The sequence below is a fragment of the Hippocampus guttulatus genome, chromosome 21 (genome assembly GCF_054856545.1).
Source record: "Hippocampus guttulatus isolate MCC_2025c chromosome 21, RoL_Hgut_1.0, whole genome shotgun sequence".
NCBI lineage: Eukaryota > Metazoa > Chordata > Actinopteri > Syngnathiformes > Syngnathidae > Hippocampus > Hippocampus guttulatus.
In genome coordinates this window covers 11,672,934-11,693,216 of record NC_141281.1, presented here as the reverse complement: position 1 = coordinate 11,693,216, position 20,283 = coordinate 11,672,934, and the positions used below count along the sequence as shown (strand labels likewise).

Below are 20,283 nucleotides of genomic sequence, written 5' to 3'. Positions count from 1 at the left end.
TCTAGTGCAGCGTTTTTTGGGACAACTGCTGTTGACTCTCAATTTTACTGTCCAGTTTGTTGTGATGAGACCCAGAATGCAAATTTTGCCAGCCCAAATCGCTTATTTTTGAGTCTTGATATAAATTAGGGTTGTAACGAAAACCCATTTTAATCGAAATAGTGATTTTGATGTAATAGAATATAGTTTTAAATGTACCATCCGTGAATGGTATCGCACGCCATTTATCAAGAAATAAAAGCAACCTTTAAAAAATTGTAACAGACCTGCCAAAGGTGTCGAACTAGGATTTTTTTCCGTTTTCACTTCTGTTAACATTTGCATACTTAGCCATCAATTTTATTTCTCAATTTTCCCACAAATAAAGCATTTGGCCAAAATTAGTTGCACAACAAACAGACAAAATGTGCACATACCTATGGTAAAACGGTCCTATTCCTCTGCAGACCAACTGCTGTATCTCCCACACACGCACGCACACACACATACCTTTTATAGTTTAGCAGCCTTTTGTGAACGAGGTCAGTGGTACGATGTGGTGTCAAGCCGCTCTTGTTGTTGAACTACAGGAGAGTTTACAGGGAGGTGTGGCGTGCGTGTCAGGCTGCACATCCTAGAATGCGAGTTCAACGCCCGGGCCATGTCCTTTATTCAGCAATGACAGGGAAACATGTTTTTGCAAGGAGATGGCCCATTTCTATATGATCACATGACCCCCACCCCTGTCTGTGTCATACCAAACAGTTCATACGGAACAACACATCAATAAAGTCGGCCACCAATACAAATTCAGCAACCTACGATTTCTTGATCCTTTTGTTTTGTTCCACCTTTTAGTCACAACAAAACTATTTTCATGGTCTCATTTGTCTCATCACCCAGGAAGTAACCTGCTAATATTAGGAAAGATGCTGAGCTGCTGTCTTTCTTTGTAACATTTCTGATGAACATTCGTTGTCAGAGGCTTCATAAAGAGAGAAATCGGGTTAAGAGAACTCCCATTTTAAAAGTCAAAATGTCTCTGTAAGCACGGAGGTGTGACTTTTTCAGCTCACCCGTATTAGCATTCGACGATTGTGCCACATCTGGTCTCAAAGGACCGTGCCTGCACAAGCGAGGGAGCTTGTTTCATTCTGCTGACTTTCTTAGTTGGAGTTGTAAACCGTGTCATCGTTCCATTTTAGAGATAAATCCGCAGTTTTATTCCTTGTGGTACGCTTCCTGAATGGGATTCTGGATGTTTGTGCTGCATACCCGCCAAGCCCAGACTCTCATTTCATTCGAGCGCTTAAGATTTGTTCCAGGGCAAGCAGAATGGCTTTTCTTAGAAATGCTAGAAAGAGGTGAAGTATAAATGTCACAGTTTTGTGCTGCATGATGAGCATAGCGAAGGTCCCAATGTTTGTCTTCTATTCTCAAAGTTGTGTGGCTAAACTGGTTTATTTTCTTTTTTTTTTTACTCCCGGCTTTTATGAAGAAAAAAAATGCTTGGCCTCACTCCCAGCCTTTTCTCAAACATTCTTTCCACTTTTCCAGTCTTCCATATCAGTCATATTTCTTTTTTTTTTTTTTTTCTCATTTCAGCTGTCCGTATGCTCACCCCGAGAATTCACTGGAGCCTCTGCACTACACCAAAAGTGTAAAACAGTGGAGCATAGCAAAAGAATAGCTGCATGTGACTACTACAACTACGCCGTGGCAGAAATCTGACCTTAATATGTTTTTCCGCCTCAGGACAGGAAAGTGTAAGTCTTCCCTCCTATTGAATATTTTGCTCTCGTTCTCATTCTTGGCAGTGGAGAGAATGATTGCTTATCAGTGCTACGGCATGTACAGTACATGTAAAGTATGTCATTGTACCATCGTGACCTCAAAACAAACCAAATGTTGTGTGGCATTTCCATTTGGCTATCAATTGAAGTCAATTGTGTACGGCTCATTCAGCAAAAATCGAATCTGAAGAAAAAATCCCCCCCCCCAAAAACCACACATCAAAATATATGTTATATACACGCCAGGCCTTTGTGATGCTAATCATTGTTTATTCCTTAAAGTTTATTCCTTATAGTTAGCGTGGAAATGCTACGTGTTTTTTTTTTTAAAGGGATGATCAAGAAGAAGAAAAGACAGGAAGCCGCCACGCTTCAAATGAGCAGCACATCAGCGCGGTGAAGATTAGCGGGGGTGAGACGCCGCTAACACAGGGAGGCCTGCCAGAGAAGCTTTGCTAAATTGATCCATCAAACAATTTTTTTTTCCTCAACCTCAATGCTGCGAGTAAACTGGGAAGGAAAACATTCAAATCCTTTGTGAAGCATAGTGGATTACTCGTGTAAATATATTCGTTACCTCGGATGTCAAAATGATCCATCACTTTGCTACACAAGCGCTAAAATAGCTAGCTAGCTAGCAAGCTTGTTTTTTTTTTTCAACCAAAAGAATTGACTAATGATAAAAGCGTAATATTTTATCGCATTGCTGCTTCTTGTATACTTAGAGTTTATGCTGGTTAGCTATTAGCCCACAAAATTAATTGTTTTAGTCACATAGAATGGCCAAAGCATCCACAAGGTGTCTGTCTCCCTTTCATTAGCCTGCTATTTTTAAAACAAAAAAAATGTTGTAGACGGACAGATGACAGCAACAAGTAATGCCGTATATCATATTCAACTATATTTTGGAAGTGACCAGCATAACACTGGTTCATGGTAGTATTCAAACTGTGTGAGGTTCGGTGTCGGTAGCAGCTGTTTATCTTATCGCGTGCATGCTAAACTCTTGAATGTTGTCGTCAAGATTTCGGTGAGAAACCTCAAGCTGCTCATCTCCCACAGCTTCTGATTTCCATAAGGGAATTGAATTTTTATTCTTGTGTAATGATACAACTTTTGTTTAGTGGGACCTTTTAGAATTTCCGACGTCACCCAAAGCACGTATTGCTCTTGAAAACAGAGCAAAAAACTGCATGTCAATAGTTGGAATGAGTCGCCGTGTGAGTGAACTGTTGCATAAGCTGCAACGAATGAGCGGACAGGTGATATGACTGCAGTAACCTCTGTGTGTTTATGCAGCCTGTGTACACAAAAGTTCTATTCTATTCCAGTGCACGGACATAAGAAACCGCAACGGAACACCTCCTAAACAGCCAATCGGCATCCTCGCTCATCACCAGAAGGCTGCAAAGGTTAGTTTTTCCGCCAATCACACTGAAGAAGACAACCAATCTGTCATTTAATCATATCTTATATTTTACCAGGCCGTTAGCAGTTGTTAACTCCCATATAATAGATGCTGATTTGAAAAATCCAATGCCAGGTTTAAAAATGATGGTAGAAAGGTAAATCCGCGTCATACCTAACAGTTGTGAGCTAAGTTAGGATACTGCTAAATTCGCCGATAAATTAGTTTAGCAAGTGCAACGGATCATATCCGTAAGTATGGTTCGTATTGTGTTATTGTGTTCATCATAAGTTGTGTCTGATAACATGTACAGTACGCATCCTGCTTGATTTGTCTGATGCAGTGATAGAATGCAGCTAAAAAAGTAACTGTACGCTTACTTTTCAAAGTCAAGTAATCGTCAAAGTCTAAATCAGGCACTTTCAAATCAAGTAATCGGTAAAGTGACTAACTTACTTTGAAAGGAGTAATCGGCAATTAGATTACTTTTTCAAGGTACCTGAGGCAACACTGTTAATCATGAATAAATTGCATTATCACATTCACCTAATATCACCTCTGTGGTCGGGTCGTAACGGGGAAATCAATTCCTTGTGTTTTGCACAGTCGGCCAACAAATCAGATTCAGAATCTGATGTGTGGGCCTCGTCTGGTTTAATGTTTAACATCATGCTTCCAAAGACAGTTGTCACAGAGAATAAAAGTGGTTTGTGGCTTTACGGGAAACTGTCTTTTCGGCTCTCTAGTTCCATCTATCTATTTAGCTACTGTGTCTATCTATCTATCTAGCTAGCTAGCTATCTAGCTAGCTAGCTAGCTATCTATCTAGCTATCTATCTATCTAGCTAGCTAGCTATCTAGCTAGCTCCTTATTTATCTATGTGGCCAGCTGTCTTATCTATCAAGCAGTAAAAACAAAACAAAAAACGCTAAAGTGGAAAAAGGGCATTTTAGGGAAAGTTTGGTTGTTATCAAGCTGCTTGTTTGGGTAGTTGGAGTTCATGTGTCACCAGCACAGTGTGCAGCAATCCTGAAGTGACCTTTTTTATATAAACCACCAGCAGATGGCACACACACATTACAGTAAATAAAATAACCCACCTATAAACAACAATAAACGGGTAAAGTAAATACAGTACGTACAAGCACACATGGGAGAAATATTTATGACAAAATATGATTAAGTAAATCCTGGACATGAATAAGAAACATGGCACTCAGTTTGGTTTGACTGATAATGAAAATAGACCGAACTAAAACTAGATTAGATGATGAAAAAAAAAATCGAATTATTTATTATCAAAAGCGCCATCAAAAAAGAAATCACTGTAAAATAGATACAAATAAAGCAAAATATGGATTAATTATACATAAACAAACACCGAAAACATGATACAAATTGCCTTACATGAGTCATATATCACATGGAATCAAAAAGGTTCCTCATGTACAAATGTTGACATCCATTGACTCGTATTATTCTTTTTTTTCTGTGTTTGTGTTTGCATTAAAAGTAGATTGTTACCAGGAATAATTCCATCATGAAGTTGTTGACAATAACACGCCGCATAGGTCAGGGAAGAGTGAGTGTATGTGTGCGCAATCACTGACTGCTGGAGTGTATAGATATTACCCGTCGACGCAGATACACTTGCTCAGCCATCGGAGCACAACAGCTTCACAGTCGGAGAAAAGCTTGCTTTTGCAATAATGTCACAACATATTTACCATCGTGTCTGTCAGAAAAGTTTCAGGACTGACGTCCCAAACCAAATTTAATTTCAACTCCAAGCTACAGGTTTTCCCCTCCCAAATAATCCCCTGTGGGGTATTCACCTTTTGTTTCTGTGGCTGCTTCGCAAAGCACTCTTTCTCTCGCATGTCATAGTTTGATTGTGTGTGGGCGCCGGTTTGCAGCATAAAAAGCAAAAATACAGTCTGCCGCAACGTACTTGTTCAACTCTTGCTGTTTGCATTTACAAGTATATAATTTACAGGACAAAACCATTTCATATGTATTTTTGTAAACCCTTTCAGGGACAGCGGTTACTACAATGGACAGCTTATGATGTTATCATGTTACATGTTATAATTCTTGGTGGATGAAAGGGTTAATTCATCGTAGTGTGCTGCACATTTCGCACATGCCAGAAACTGCCATTATTCATCATATCGGTCCTAGAACTTTTCTGGCACATCTCATCATTTACAGTGGCCTAAAACAAGAGTGAAAACGTCGATGACTACTTCATTGTCAAATGTGGTGGCGGCGAACTGACAAAATACAAACACATCACTTCAACAGAAATTATCGGCCACCCACATTTACACGTACACATACACAGCAGCAGTACAAGCACTCCGTCATCAGCGGGATCCTTTTAAAGCCAATTGTCCCTCATTGGCCTAATAGATTTTCTGCCTTGGAGGGGGACCACGAGCGAAAATGCAAATTCATCTATCCAGAGAGGGCGGGCAATTATTACAAAAGTTCTCTTGTGGTCTAATTGCGGATAATGGGCGAGTGAAACCGGGATGATAATTGACAGTAATATACATATCAAAAAGCTAACTGTCAGTGTGAAGTGTGGCTGCTGACGTCAGTAATTTGATTGGAAAAAGATCCCTCCGTAACGCGAGCAGATATCTCATTTCTCTCTTTTTTTTTTTTTTTTTGTTTAAATACATACACTCAAAAAAGAAAATACAATTGGATCGTGTTGACTCTATGTACACTTTAAACCAATTCAAAGGAGAGAGAAAATTATGGGAGCATTATTAAGGAGGACATATCACTGAAACATGAGTTGCGTTATCACATTTTTATTGGCGGTCTTTTATTGGTTAGATTCAGATTTTAAGATTTTGAGAGTGTGTGTACCACAGGGTTCCCCTATAAGTCATCTTTTTTTTTTTTTTTTGAGTCATCCATTTTCAGGTCTAACCTTTTGTTCACCATGCCGCCCCATGTACACAGTGTGTGTGGTCTTTCAAATATAGTATCCTCAACACCTGCTTTTCAGTTGGTCATTTCGTACAATATTATTACAATTATCAAGTATCAAGTCCAACTTTATTGTCAAATGTGCAGAGATGAAATTTATGGCTCCTATTTTAATGTGTTCATTTTGATGTTGACCTAAAAAAATTGTTTACTAAAAATTTGGTTGCCCTTGATCACTGCCAATAATAACAAATGGCCCGTTTAATGCCGCTGAATGACGGTGAAGGGCATGTGCTTTTTTTTTGTCCAAAGGTGAAATCTAGTATGGGCTTCATTAATCATCGCCATCAAATATTGAGCAAGGAGGGAGGAGAAGAAAAAGAGTTGAAAAAAGTCATCAGCACAACGTGTCCGAGTGCTAATATGATTTACAAGATTAGTTGAGTTAAGTCCTTGAGATGGGTGAGAATGAACCAAGCCGCTTTTAAAATGTATTCAAAAGGGTGGCAAGGTTTAACTGTTATGAACCGATCAGACAGATTCAGTGTCGAGCATTGGAAAACTGATCCTCTGGTTCATGCTTGGGCTTATTACATTGCAAGTTTGGTGCTAAAGGACATTTTGCCGCAGTGTATTTTAATTCTTGAAAGCCAACATGGTGTCATATTCTGCTCCATCTTTGTTTTCCGCACCAGCTGGAGTGGAGGGCGTTCCTCTTCCGTGGTGCACCTGTTTCTCGTTCCGAATCAAGACTTGCCATGTATTTAAGGACCGCCAAGGTGCTTAGTCGCTGTCGGATTATTGACCTTGATTGCTGTTTACTCAAGAGAAATTTTCTAGACGCCTCGTTCATTGTTAGAGTCACTCTTGTTTCTGAAGTTTTCTTGTTTAGGAAGTATTTTGGGATTTCTTGTTATTCGTGGATTATTTAAATTTCGTGCAATTGAACTTTTGCCATTTTGTGTTGTGTATTCTCGGGTATCAAAATTCCCTTGCGATTTGCAACTTTTATTTTATTTTTTCCATATTGGCTTTTCTTGGTTTTGTGTTGCCAGCGTTTTCCGTTTATACGTTTTTCTGGAAATATATGTACTTTTTACGTTTGTGGGATTCGCTTACCATTTTCGGATTATGTCACAAGATTAACTGGAGAAATCCTTGGCAAAGCTCTGGCTCGCATTTGCTTCAATTTAAAAAAAAAATACAATGCAAGGAAATACAAGGACAAGGTCTGATGTTACCCTGCAGTCGTTTTTTTTCTTCCTTCTAATAACTAAAATATTCAATAGGATGGATGATTTTGTCCACTCTGGTGAAGCGGAAGCTCCTTGAGAAATGTTGCAGGTGCAACTAATAACTTCAATGAGAGCTTTAATCTATTTAGGTGCGTCGTGCGGCATGACGTTGTTTGCTTTATTTGCAGTGATGTGGACCAGTCCCTTCCGCAAATAGCCTAACCCCTCCCCCCCTCAGGTAATTGACACCCTACTCCCCAAAATGTTCATCTTCTGCTGTCTTGTGGGGATAAAATCACAAAGGCCAGAAATGGTATTTGAATCAAGCTCCCACAAAAATAAGACTAGTACGTAGTAAGTTTGACAATAGACTTGTACTTGACTTGAATCGTTAAAAACAGCTAAGTAGATTTTCATGTCTCTCTTCCTGATTCTATTTGGCCCCGGTCGGCAAAACAAATTAGCGCCACGTTCTGTGTAAACCTTGCCTCCAAGGCATGGTTGTCTTTGTCCAGGAAAAGGAAATAAGTCGTCAGAAAGGAGAGCGGCAAATCAATCTGTCAATATTTACTTATCCGAAACTAATCAGCGTCAAGGATTTGACATTTGTGCTTGCTGAAAAGGAATCGCAAAGTTCAAGAGGGAGGGCCGACCGTTGTCTCCTCCAGATAGTGTGCTTTGCTCTGGGCAGTATTGTGGACATTTTTGCTGGTTGATACGCATGCATATGGCGTATTGGCTAGCCGATACGGAAAGTCGTTTTCCGCAGACGGGGGTGTGCTTTCAATTTGACTTTCTTCCTTTGTTTAACTTGTTAAATTAACCGTATTTTCCGCAGCTAAAAAGCATTCAAATTTCTCAAAGGCCGACAGTGCGCCGTATAATCCGATGCGCCTTCTACATGGATCGATATTCGGATTTCTTGGACGTAGTATTCTAAATGTACTGTAAAGCGCTTTGTTACAGTTGCATCGGTTGTGAATGCTTCGTATAAATAAAGTTGTATTGTATTGTATCGCCGCCCGAGTAGGCAGCCGTCGGCAAGTGCTCTCATGAGCCTTGCTTTTTTTGTTGTTTTTTGGTTTGTTTTGTCACTTTGTGTTTGTTGTTACGTCGCGTGGACCCGATGTGGACTTTTTTCAGCATTTTTTGGTCACGACATTCATCAAGGAGGAGACTCTGTGCTCGGTGGTTGCGCCTTCTCGGCAGCGTGGGCATACCGGCACTGTTTTTGACTGGGAGGAATGTCGGCGCCATTTGACTGTCGTTGCTGGACGGTCCGGGCGCTTGTGTCTTGCGCCTGTAATGGGCAGCATTTTTCACAGCCCCGCTTTGTTCAGCGGAGAGATGGGTGCTGTTGAACGGTCCGCGGCCGGATGGATGTAAGGCTTGAGGAGCCCACGATGAGAAGAAAGGAGCGTTAGCGCGGAGCGCCGATGCGGATTTGGAACTGGGAGTCGCGGCTTGGAATTGAAGTGGATTTACATGGGACAGGAGATGTGAGCCAATCTCTTTTTCGTCAATGGACGCTACAGCTTCGCGTTTGCTTTCAAAACTTAGCTTGTAGCCGACGTGGGCACATTTTCAGCATGACGTCTCTGATCCACTGGTGAAAGGACACTTTGATCCTCTCCTCTTTCATCTACAACTGCTTCAGACAACAAAGTGTATGCAGGAAAGCGGTGAAGATTGCACGACTGTCTGTGTCCTACGTGTTGTGTTGTGTTATTTTGACTTCAAAATGGCGCGGCGTGAGTGGCTGCCTTTCCAGCAGCTCCTATATTTTGTTGTTCTACTTCTTCCTTTCATACCTTTGCTGCTGTGAATTGGGAATTTCTCCATTGCGAGACTAATAAAGGTTTTTCTTTTATCTTATCTTATCTTATTGTATTCCCTTTAGTGCCGCTCCACCTAGTGGATGAATAATGCAACTGCAGCCACTATTGTAGCTTCTGTTCAATAAGAATAAGAATCGCTGCCCATTACAGGCGCAAGACACAAGCGCCCCGGGACTGCGCCTTATAATGCCCTATATATGAAAACAGTTTTAAAATAGGCCATTCATTGACGGTGCGCCTTAGACTCCGAAGCGCTTTATCGTGCGGAAAATACGGTACTTCAATATTGTTATGTGAGGACTTTATTTCGGGGGAAAAAAACATGACTGCTTTTTTTCTTGCAAGTAGGCACTGTTTTAATTCCTCGCACAATTAGGGGTTTGCTGTATGTCTAACTATCTTGAAACCAATTTCCCCCTGTGGGTTTCCATGCTCGCGTTAGCCCCAGGCCACGTTTCCCAGAATGCTTTGTGAAGCAACAGGTGCACATATGTCCTACTTTTGATCTCCACGCAGAGTGCCTCCCTATGATGATCTCAAGCTTGCCCGCCTTTGATTCAATGGCCGCCGACCCACCGTCTATTTTAGGGATCATCTATTCACCCGCATAGCCTTTTTTGTTCGCGACGCGTATAAAAAGAAGGATCTCGCACACGCCCACACGCAGGCTTTTTCATTCAACGAGAGGCATTGCAGGAATTCATCCAGGAGGGAGGGCAAAGACCGATGTGTCTGTCTTTCTCGAGCAACACCTCCTGAACAAACACGACTGATTACGAGGAGCTCTCGTCATTTGCAGGACATCGTATTTCAGCCACTTCATGGAATTCACTTGAACTTCTACTTCTACTCTCTACCTTCTACTATTTTATTCAAGAGCTTCAAACAGATGTTTACATGAATAAAATCTTGGACTTGGTGTCAAATCATCAAATAGGAAGGATATTTCGGATTCTCTTCTAACACAGTTATCTGTCTTTGGTCGTTGAATACAGTTATTGTCCTGTAAGATAAAGTCTGAAAGTGACTCTGGCATTTGATGTTTAAAGCCCCGTTGGCTATTTTCCTCTGAGATGATACGCCGATGTCCTACAACTAATTTGGCATTTGAATTTGGCTTTGCCGTGAGCGCCAATTACTTTAGATTTATCCAACAAGCGTCAAGCAAGTCCAAGTAAAACTTCCCATAGCCCGTGTTTGTCCGTGTTGGTGCCAGCTACTCCTCCAAGTCTGACTGCGCACATGTGCAGAGGGTAGCGTTTAAATAATTAGGGCCCGAGGGGCAACCCCTGCAAGTTCCGTATCGAATCGAATGAATTATTGAATCAAGACTTCATTTTTACAAAGCAATGTATGATTTCGTGAAGCCGCAGTAGGTGAACTGGGATATAACGCGAAACGACCGCATTTTAAACAACACAACCAAATTACCGTATTTTCCGCACTGTAAGGCGCACCTAAAATCATTCAATTTTCTTATTTGCACCTTATATATGGATTAATACTGATTTATTGGATGTAGGATTTTAAATGTTCTGTAAAGCGCTTTGTTTACAGCTGAAGCAGTTGTGGAAGCTCGATATAAATAAAGCTATATTGTATTGTATTCCCTTTAGCGTAGCTCCATCTAGTGGATGCATAGCACAATCGCAGCCACTATTGTAGCTTCTGTTCCGTATGCCTTAAAATGCGGTGCGCTCTAGATATGAAAACAGTTTTAAAATAGGCCATTCATTTGAAGGTGCGCCTTGTACTCCGAATCACCTTATAGGGCGGAACATACGGTACTTCAATATTGTTATTTGAGGACCTTATCTAGGAGAAAAAAAAAATCATTGTACTTTTTTGTTGAAAGTAGGCAAATAGGTGCCTCGGTGACAGGATTGTTCCACACAGAGGTTGAGTAGTTTTGCTTCGCTTTGGTTTTATTGGACACTCTCACTTGACAGCATTTCCCACGAGAAGGTTTTAGCAGTCAGAGAAGAGATTGTGTTGGTCTTCAGTGTACCCGCTGAGGCCGGCGGGTGTATATGCAAATGATCTGGCTCAAAATCAGTCCGTTTTGCATATTTGGCAGCATCAGCATCAGTCTTGATCACCTCCCCGCTTTGGTACGGTCTCTCGTGAAACATGTCGTCACTGAGGCCGGAAGGTGTGAAGGCACTCAGGGCGATTGAATGGCTTGTGCGTGATTCAAGTGATATATGCCACAGCGCCGCAGTTTAAACCAACCATTAGGTCTGCATGATCATTTTACAGTATAAAATGACGAGTTATTGTCATAATTGCTAAATTAGATGAATACATTTCATGCTAATATTTTGTTTGTTACTTTTTACCTGGACCATTTTTCAAAAAGCATTGTGACCATTTTTCATTTCATAACAGCTAAAAAAAAAAGTCACCCGTTTAAAAACTTTTGCGATCTTGCAGGTGAAAATGGAGTCTTCTTTCATTTGATTAATTTATTGATGCATTTTTCTTCTGATAAGCAGACATACAAAAAGATATGACATAAATGGGGCCACCGGCACGCCATTATTGTCTCTCGCTGCGAGCAAAACAAACATCACGAGAAGCAAATGTGCATGAGGGAGCCTCATTAGCGGCCTGCTTGCACAAGTTGCATCTTTTTTCACAGATGTTTGACAAATAAGAATATTTGACACCCGTGCGTGGATGTTGTGTGTGGGAGCTTGAGTATCTACGCATGCAAAAAAAAAAAAAAAAAAAAAAAGTTACCTAGACAAGGTTTTCGTATTGTTTCTGGTCGGCGGCTCATAAAATTGACGGTGAATTTTTCAACAACCAATGTGCTGTCACAAATATTCATTGTTTCCCCTCTCCATTTTCTTTTTCGTGTTCACGCGAAAAGCGTGGAATTCCTGCTTTCGACGTCACGTGCTGAGCAGATATCGTAAAAATAAAATGATACGATACATAAAAAAAACGCACCGGTCAAACAAGTACACACTGAAAATATTTGATTGTCATGGCCGATGGGTGAGCAGACAGCTGGCTTATTACACGCACCGAGGATTGATGTGAATTACCAACTGTTGTGCTCTTAATTGGATTGCACCATTTGTTGTAGCATTAGTGTCGCTATCGAAATCATTTGGATAAAAGTGGAGAAAATGGCCCCACAAGATGACGGTGACTTTTTATCTTGTCACAGGTTTTTATTGGATTGTTTTTCTCGTCACATTAGCTTAATTGTCCAAAGTGCTATCTTAGATAAGCATCTGAGGTCAATGTCTTTAATCATTTGTATCTTTATTTTACTCACCGTCGTACTGGTTTTAATTGTGTTATTGTAATTGAAAACATTAATTGTAGCATTAGCTTGGTTGTCCTGAGTGCTAACTAGCATGGATAAAAGTTTGGGGAGGAAAACGGTCTTTCACGTTGGATGAAATGTTACATTGAATTTGAATATTTTTAAAACAAATTTTCAAATCTTTTCATGATCTTACGGGTTTTCTATTCATTTTTTTTTTCACATTGTTTGTCTTAGCATTAGCTATGTTGTCCAAACCGTTAACTAACGCGGATAAAAATTTATAAATTGGTCATATGTTGGACTAATTTTAAGATAAATACCTTTCAACATTTGTTTCTATTTTTATAATTATTTTTTTAATTTATTTTTTTGACAGGTTTTAATTTCATTATTTTTCTCCATTGTTTGCCGTAGAATTCGATTGGTTGTTGGTTGTTCATGAGCCTGTATATAGGTGGAGAAAAAAAAAATCTTAAAATTGGATAAAAACAAAGCGTATGCAGAAAAGTGGTGAAGATCGCACGACTGTCTGTGTCCTATGTGTTTGTTGTGTTATTTTTGTTATTTTGACTTCAAAATGGCGCCGCGTGAGTGGCTGCCTTTCCAGCAGCTCCTATATTTTGTTGTTCTACTTCTTCCTTTCATAACTTTGCTGCTGTGAATCGGGAATTTCTCCATTGCGAGACTAATAAAGGTTTTCTTATCTTATCTTTATTATGAATATCTTGAAATATTTCAATCCTTTTCCATATCTTTCTACGTTTAACCCTTTCAGGGACAGCGGTTACTACAGTGGACAGCTTATCATGTTATCAGGTTACAGGTCGCATGAAAGGGTAACACTGAGGCTACAAAGACAAGCCACTTGTGCAGTGGCGGTTCTGGGGGGGGGGGCCAACGGGGGCCAGTGCCCCTGTAGCACCGATTCTGGCCCCCCTCCGAGCGTAGATTACGCAGTCGCGCCGAGTCGCCGACGCGAAAGGTGGAACCAAAGTGCGTGATTTATTATTCTCGTCGGACCCTTTAGTGCGATGCGCCACTTAAAAATGAGCGGGAAAATGAGAAGCAGTCCGCAGAGAAGGAAATTACCACGACACGAGTGCTATTTGCGCGCGTGTGTGTGTGCGCGTGTGTGCGCGTGTGTGTGTGTGTAACTTTTTTAGTCTCCCTTTTTATTTGAATTTTTATTTAACAGGATCAATATATAAGACATTGCCTTTTAAAATTTGGATAATTATATGCATGTAAAACATCTAGCTTCAGTGTATTTGCAATTTTTGTCCCCGGCAGGCTGGTACCATATCATCCCCTGGCTTGAATATTCTCAACAGATGTTGAAGATGTTGATGTATTGTTACGCTTGCAGACATATTAGCCCTCCTAATGCTGTTTTTTTTTTCATCACTGTAATGTTATGACTACAATTTCAAAGTCTGAAGAAAAAAAAAGTCAAATAAGATTTCGAATCTGTCTTTTTAGCCCTGGGTTGAATGTGCCCCCCCCCCCCCCCCCCCCACCCCCATCAAAACCCCTGGCCCCAGCCCGGCCCCCTCAGTGAAATTGATCCAGAACCTCCACTGCACTTGTGCAACACATGCTTTATAGAATATGAAGACGAAAATGTCTTCAATCGATCTACTCACAGAAAGTGGCAACATTTCTTTATTGCTTTCTAATCAACTGCTAATTTTGTCCTGTCCCACAAGCTCCAAGGACACAGGACAGTGTTTTTGGCGAGATGTGTATATATCAGATGGAACAGGGCACCCCTGGATCTAAGTGGAATTTATTGGCCCGGACATGCAGCGTCCTGATATTACCACTAGAGAAATTATGTCGGACCATTAACAGCCCTAAGTGAGATGGAACAGCTCATTAGGCAAATGGTGTCTGGGAGGGGCCAATTATTTTCACCTTGTAAATGATCCATTCTATCTATCTATCTATCTATCTATCTGGCTAGCTGGCTCTGGCTAGCTGGCTCTGGCTAGCTGGTTAGCTGGCTCTAGCTAACTGGCTGGCTCTAGCTAGCTGTCTGTCTGGCTAGCTGTCTGTCTGTCAAGGATGATAAGTGGTTCAGAAAATGGATGGATGGATTGATAATCAATAACACTGGCTCTATTTATGCCCCCAAAGTCACATTTTGCATCGGGAGCTACGCTAGCCGTGGCCGCTTTTATCTGAGCAACCCTGGGCTGATTTTCCCGATGAGCAAACATTAGTCGACAGCTCTTTGGACAGGTTTATATCGCTGACGCGATCCCGTTTGAAGACGTTGTCAGCGCTTCCACGATGATTAAAATTTGCCGCTAATGAAGACATCTCTGGGAATTCCTTCTCGATGTTCCAACACGCTCAACGTGACCTCCTGTCAGCATGATGAAAGCTGACAGCGGGAAGTGACTCCCAACAGTGAGCATCCACAGTTGGGAGTGTGCGCGAAAGGCTTGAATGTTGTCAAACGTAGCCCGAAACATCCATTTATTGATATCAACTGACAGACCTTTTCATTAATTACTTTGTTTGGATTCAGCTCCTAGCAGATGTTGGAACGGAATAAATTGTACAACGTCTTGTTTCCTGAAAGACTTGAACTCATTTCACTGAATCTATTTAGTAGGAAATCACACAAAAAGTTTAGTTCCATTTTTTTTACGCATTACATTTGTTATTGTTTTTTTCTAAAGGAGGCATACATCCTCAACTGCCCAATTAACACTTGTTACCATGACAACTGCTGTCGATGCTAGTGGTTACTCGTTGACTCCCATTTATGACAAATGCTAAAAAAAAACGTAAATATAAAGACAGCATCCCGATTTTCCTTCACGACGACAGAACTTCATCACCAAGATGCTGGATTACACTTGTTAAATGGTCTGCAGATTAACATTTGTGGCACATGTAGCCGATACTTTGTCAAAATCAAACCGACCCCCCCCCCCCCCCCCCCTCCTGTCGACGACCTGGAGTTTCCCAAATGCACGTGTACCTCATGTTATGTCCAGTGCCGCAAAGTAAGCGAACAAAAGCTTCTTGGCGTGCCGCCAAAAACCGAGAAGCCATTAAAGTGAGGCAGACATGTTTTAACCTAATGAAAAAAGGGACATTTGATGAGTTTCGCCTCGCTCGCAGACCGCATCACTCAACAAGCGCAATCCCATGCGCGGCACTTGATTGGATTTTTATGCCCCGCGATGACATTACGTGCAATGTTCTCTCCACTTGAGCTAATGGCCTCCCGCGTATGCCCACTCGGCACTTTCCCGTCGTTGCCTAACGCAATGATCGATAAGTGAATTAGCCTGTCTGAGGTCGCTAAGCACAGCTCAGATGACAATATCAATAATGCTCATCGAAATGGATGCACGTCTCGCTTTTTATGTTTACTGGTCAATTTCATGAAGTTGAGTGTGCTTATTTGTGGTGCGAATACAAGAGGAGAGAAGCTAATGACCGCCAACCCACACGGATTTTTTTTTTTTAAAGTGACAAAGTGTAATTATGTCCCGTCATAGACACTATGGTACAGAATTTGTGCTCATGTGAATTCTGACGTCAACCAAATATTTTGTGGAAAAATATTTCCATGATAAAGTGCTCCTCCCAAAAATGGACAAATTCAAATAGGAAACAATTTTCATAATTGTCTTGCATAAAATACCAACAGCAAAAATGAAAATATGCTTTTGATGGCAAAATAATTGTACTTAACTATTGGCACGCTATTGAGTAGTCGTATTTAGTAGCGTGTGCGCGTGCATACATGCCATGGATGTGTGTGTTTGTACGTACGTCATCTTTTCTTGCGTTTGCGGCACTCTTTGTAGTCGTGACATTTAACATGACAACCACTTTGTTTCAAAGGGTCTGCCACATTTTAGGAGCTTGAACATCGACTGGCCATAGTTCAAACATTTTATGAAATCCTTTTTTTCACTTTCTCAGTTTAATGATTAAACCAAAGTTGGCCAAGACTTTTCTCCGCAGAGCTGATGGCAATTGACGTCGATGATGCTCAAAGAGTTAAACAGCTCGGAGCATCTTTTCTGGAGGAATTTTTGAGCTCTCAAATTGTTGCTTGCAAGTTTAAAGCAAAAAAACAAAAAAAACGAACGATGGCTCATTTCTCGTACATTTGTAAGTCAGGTCACGCCTCCTTTTAGGTGCCATTGGACTTGAATGTTGCCATTAACGTTCATGCATCTGACTGCTCCCTTGGCTAACATTGTAAAGTTTATGTTTTTTTTTTTTTTGGGGGTCATATTTTGCACAATTATCAGCGTTAGTGGGTTTCATTAAAGCAGAGCCGCTATCAGTATGCTAATTCAATCATTCACACATTGCGTGCTGTCTAGAGAAATGGAAAGCAATCAGCTGGCCCATGCAAGTTCATCGCCGCACATATTCCAAAAAGATGCTCCTTGCCAAAGTCAATCGATAAAACCATTTTCAATTAAAAAAACAAACAAAACAAAGGCCACAGTTCATCTTGCCGTGCTGTGTTCCTTCCACAAAATACCATAGCAACAAGCTGTCGCGATCCTCCGCCCGGAGTAGTAAAGAGTGTGAGAAAGGGAATAAAAACGCAAGCGAAACTTTTCTTTCAAATGCTCACTGACATTTTTTTTTCCCCGTTCATTCGGAAACGGTTTCTTCAAGGAAACCGGAGTGAATGGCAGCGATGATGAAAACGTGCCACGTCAAAATGTGCAGGTTGACATGTCGGCGTAACCCGAGGCCACGGAAAGGAGCACGTGACTTCTTTGGGTTTGCGCCAAATGATTTGATGAATATTTCGGACAGCGCGGCGCACTCCCGGTTGGCACGTTTGCCTCCGTTTTTAGTCAAAAGTGGATTTGTGTCATGTCTTATTTGCTCTGCACTCGTACTGTTACATTGACGTTGAAACTTCTCACCCTTTCAAAGGACAGGAAGGTTTTTGCAGTTTTTTTTTTTTTTTTTGGCACTTACTTTGGCTTGATGACAACAGAAGCGAAAAAGAAACTTTCAACTGGCTTCCAGCAATATTGGAATAGTTCCAAAATGTGCAAGTTGTGGGAATAAACACCTCCCCGCTACTGTTTGCAGAAATAAATACAAATACATCTCTTGAGTTTTATTTGAACACCCCACTAAAATTCCAAATGGGATCCCTTGCGCCATTTAATGACTTTCAGTGCTGCAACCCATTCAGGGAGCTTTTGGCGAGGCTCTGCCAGGCAAACCAAATGGAGCCACCTGTTTCGGAGGCTGGACACCCACCATTACACAACAGGAGCGGTGGCTTGACTAACGATCTAAATCAGGCTGTGATTTAAGAACGAGTCTGCGACCCGTCTAAGCGGGAGAGCTCAACCTGATATATGGATGTACTGTATTGATGCATTGACGCAGTGCTCATAAAAACTTCGGGTTATTATTATTGATGATGCGACCTCAATGAGGTGCAGCGTTGTCATCCATGAAGATGAAATGTTGTTCATGTAGGGGCGCAATTATTGGATGAACCCTTTCGTGGGTAGCGCTTGCTACAGTGGACAGCTTATCATGTTATCAGGTTACAGGGTGCATGAACGGGTTAATAATGTGATTCGGGTAGTATGGGGTTGACACTGTACCATTCAAAAAGTGCCACCACCGCCACCACCAACAGCTCATCTAGTGATGCCTAGCACTCTTGCTTGACGTTCCCGACATGCCCAACGTGAATCGACTTTCATCAGAGAACAGCACTGAGGCCCACCGGTCCCTTGCGAGACGTTCTAGCACGCGCACCGCACTGATGTGAACGGTTTCAAATGGTCTGACGTGACATTTTGACGCCTCTCAACTCCCCTTAAACGTGCCTGGAGGTGAGCGGCATTCATCATCCGGTTTCTCGGGGCATTGTTCACAAGCATGGGATGCAGCCAAAGGACTTCCACTTCCACTTCTCCATCTTTCTGTGACTCTTTCAGTCTAGTGTGTGTATATATATATACAGTATATATATGTATGTGTGTGTGTGTGTGTGTATATAGAACAAACAAGCGGCGAGGCCCCGGCCGCCCGCTGTTGTCAAACTATTAAACGCAAAGTTTGATGCGGTTGTGGTTCGTCCACGTAACCGCCGTTTGTTGGGGCGTTCGAGATCCTCGGGTTCAATATTTACGATTGCGAATCCTTTATATGTGGTCAACGATAAGTTGGCTCGAGCAACGGGCGTGATTTCAATGTGAAGCGAAACACGCATACCAATAAACACGCGGAAGCGAGTTGGCTAGCATTGTCTGTGCTTATTTTTGACATTGTCTATTTTTGTGCCAACATAAAAAAATCTAATCAAATCACATTTTTGTCATTTACGGACGACACAACAGAAACAAAAAAATGAAGCTAATTTTTAACCCGAGTTTTATTACATTATAACTGAGGAAGAATTTAACAAAGCATTAGCAAAAAACTAAAATTAGCATCACTCGGCACTCGTATGTTTGTAGATGCATTTTCCCTTTTTTTTTTTTTTTTAAATGGTCGGGTTAGGGGTTTTAAGTTTGTATAGTCACATGACAACTTTTTTTTGTGTGCTCATTTTTCATCGTATTAGTTATTAATAGGCTAATTAAATGCATCCCCATTGAACGCGGTGGGTCAGCATAATAACATCTGCTTCATCTACTTGGTATGCTTCCCGCTCAGAACCTTATGAAGTATTCATGACCTGCTGGAGCGCAGTAAAGGGGTCACGAGAGAGAGAGACAATATGCGTGCAAATAAACATCGCCGACGTTGAGACATGATCTACATCATTTTTGAAAAATTGAGTGGAACCTGTGATCAAATATACAAAATTTACAGCTTGAAGTCAGCACATGCTAACGCTTGCAACGTTACCCTTTCAGGGACAGCGGTTGCTACAGTGGAAAGCTTATCATGATATCGGGTCAAAGGTTATCATTAGTGGCGTATGAAAGGGTTAAGACGAACGAAAAAAGCTAAGCTGTGTGGGAGCAAACTTTGCTAGCTAAGCTAACAAAGCTAGCTAAGGTCATTTGGAGCCGGCATGCATACTGCATGGACACACTGATTAAAGCGGCGTGTAAAATTTAGCCGTGTAAGCTCGCGTCGCCGCCGGCAACCCTCCGTCTAAATCTGTTTAGTCGAGCCACATTTCCCCCCGTGCAAAAACGTGGACTCCAGCTGCTAGGGCTGCGGCGGCGAGATAGCACATGCTAGTGGCGCTTTAATAAATCTCCCCGTCGTGCTGGAGTGAGCTTAGGCATCTGAATGAACTTTTACCTGAAGTAAAGGGCCTTTCATCCAGAACATCTCCATCCAAAAGTAAACGAATGACACTTATGAAAGCCACATGCGCCATTTTGAGTCGGAATTCACAGTTGAAAGTGCGCGACATTTTGGATGGATGTTGTCATGAAGGTTTGGTGGGATTTTGTACAAAATGCCCTGAAATTCATAGTTCACTGACATTTTTTTGGGCAGTTATTTAACATTTTGTAGTTTTTAATCTTTCAACGTACAAAGATAATTTTATAAGCTGTGTTCCCGAAAGAATATTTGAGAAGCCACTTGGCAGAATTTTTTTTCTTTGTAGCATTTTGTACTAGATTGGACTGAAAATTTGTAGGTAGCTGACAATTTATTAGTTTTCGTTTTTTTTTGTTACATTTACTGCAAATAGCCATCATGACCTTAAAATGGCAGACTTGTGCTTTTTTTGGGTATGGGTCCTTGAGGCTTTTATTTTTATTTATTTATTTTATTTTGTGGGTCTACTGATGATAAACCTGCCTACTGGCTTTC

General features: G+C 41.2%; 1 long non-coding RNA gene across 2 annotated transcripts in view; it reads left to right on the top strand.

Annotated features, from left to right (window-relative positions):
* The window catches only part of LOC147187187 (uncharacterized), a 56,679-nt gene that overhangs the window by 788 nt on the left and 35,608 nt on the right, over nucleotides 1-20,283 (top strand). The window contains exons 2-4 of one of the 2 annotated variants that reach the window (XR_015099032.1): nucleotides 1,585-1,745; nucleotides 2,105-2,184; nucleotides 3,104-3,184. This is a non-coding gene — a long non-coding RNA (uncharacterized LOC147187187). The remainder of the gene's footprint in view (nucleotides 1-1,584; nucleotides 1,746-2,104; nucleotides 2,185-3,103; nucleotides 3,185-20,283) is intronic. The other variant, XR_015099033.1, reaches the window with a different exon arrangement.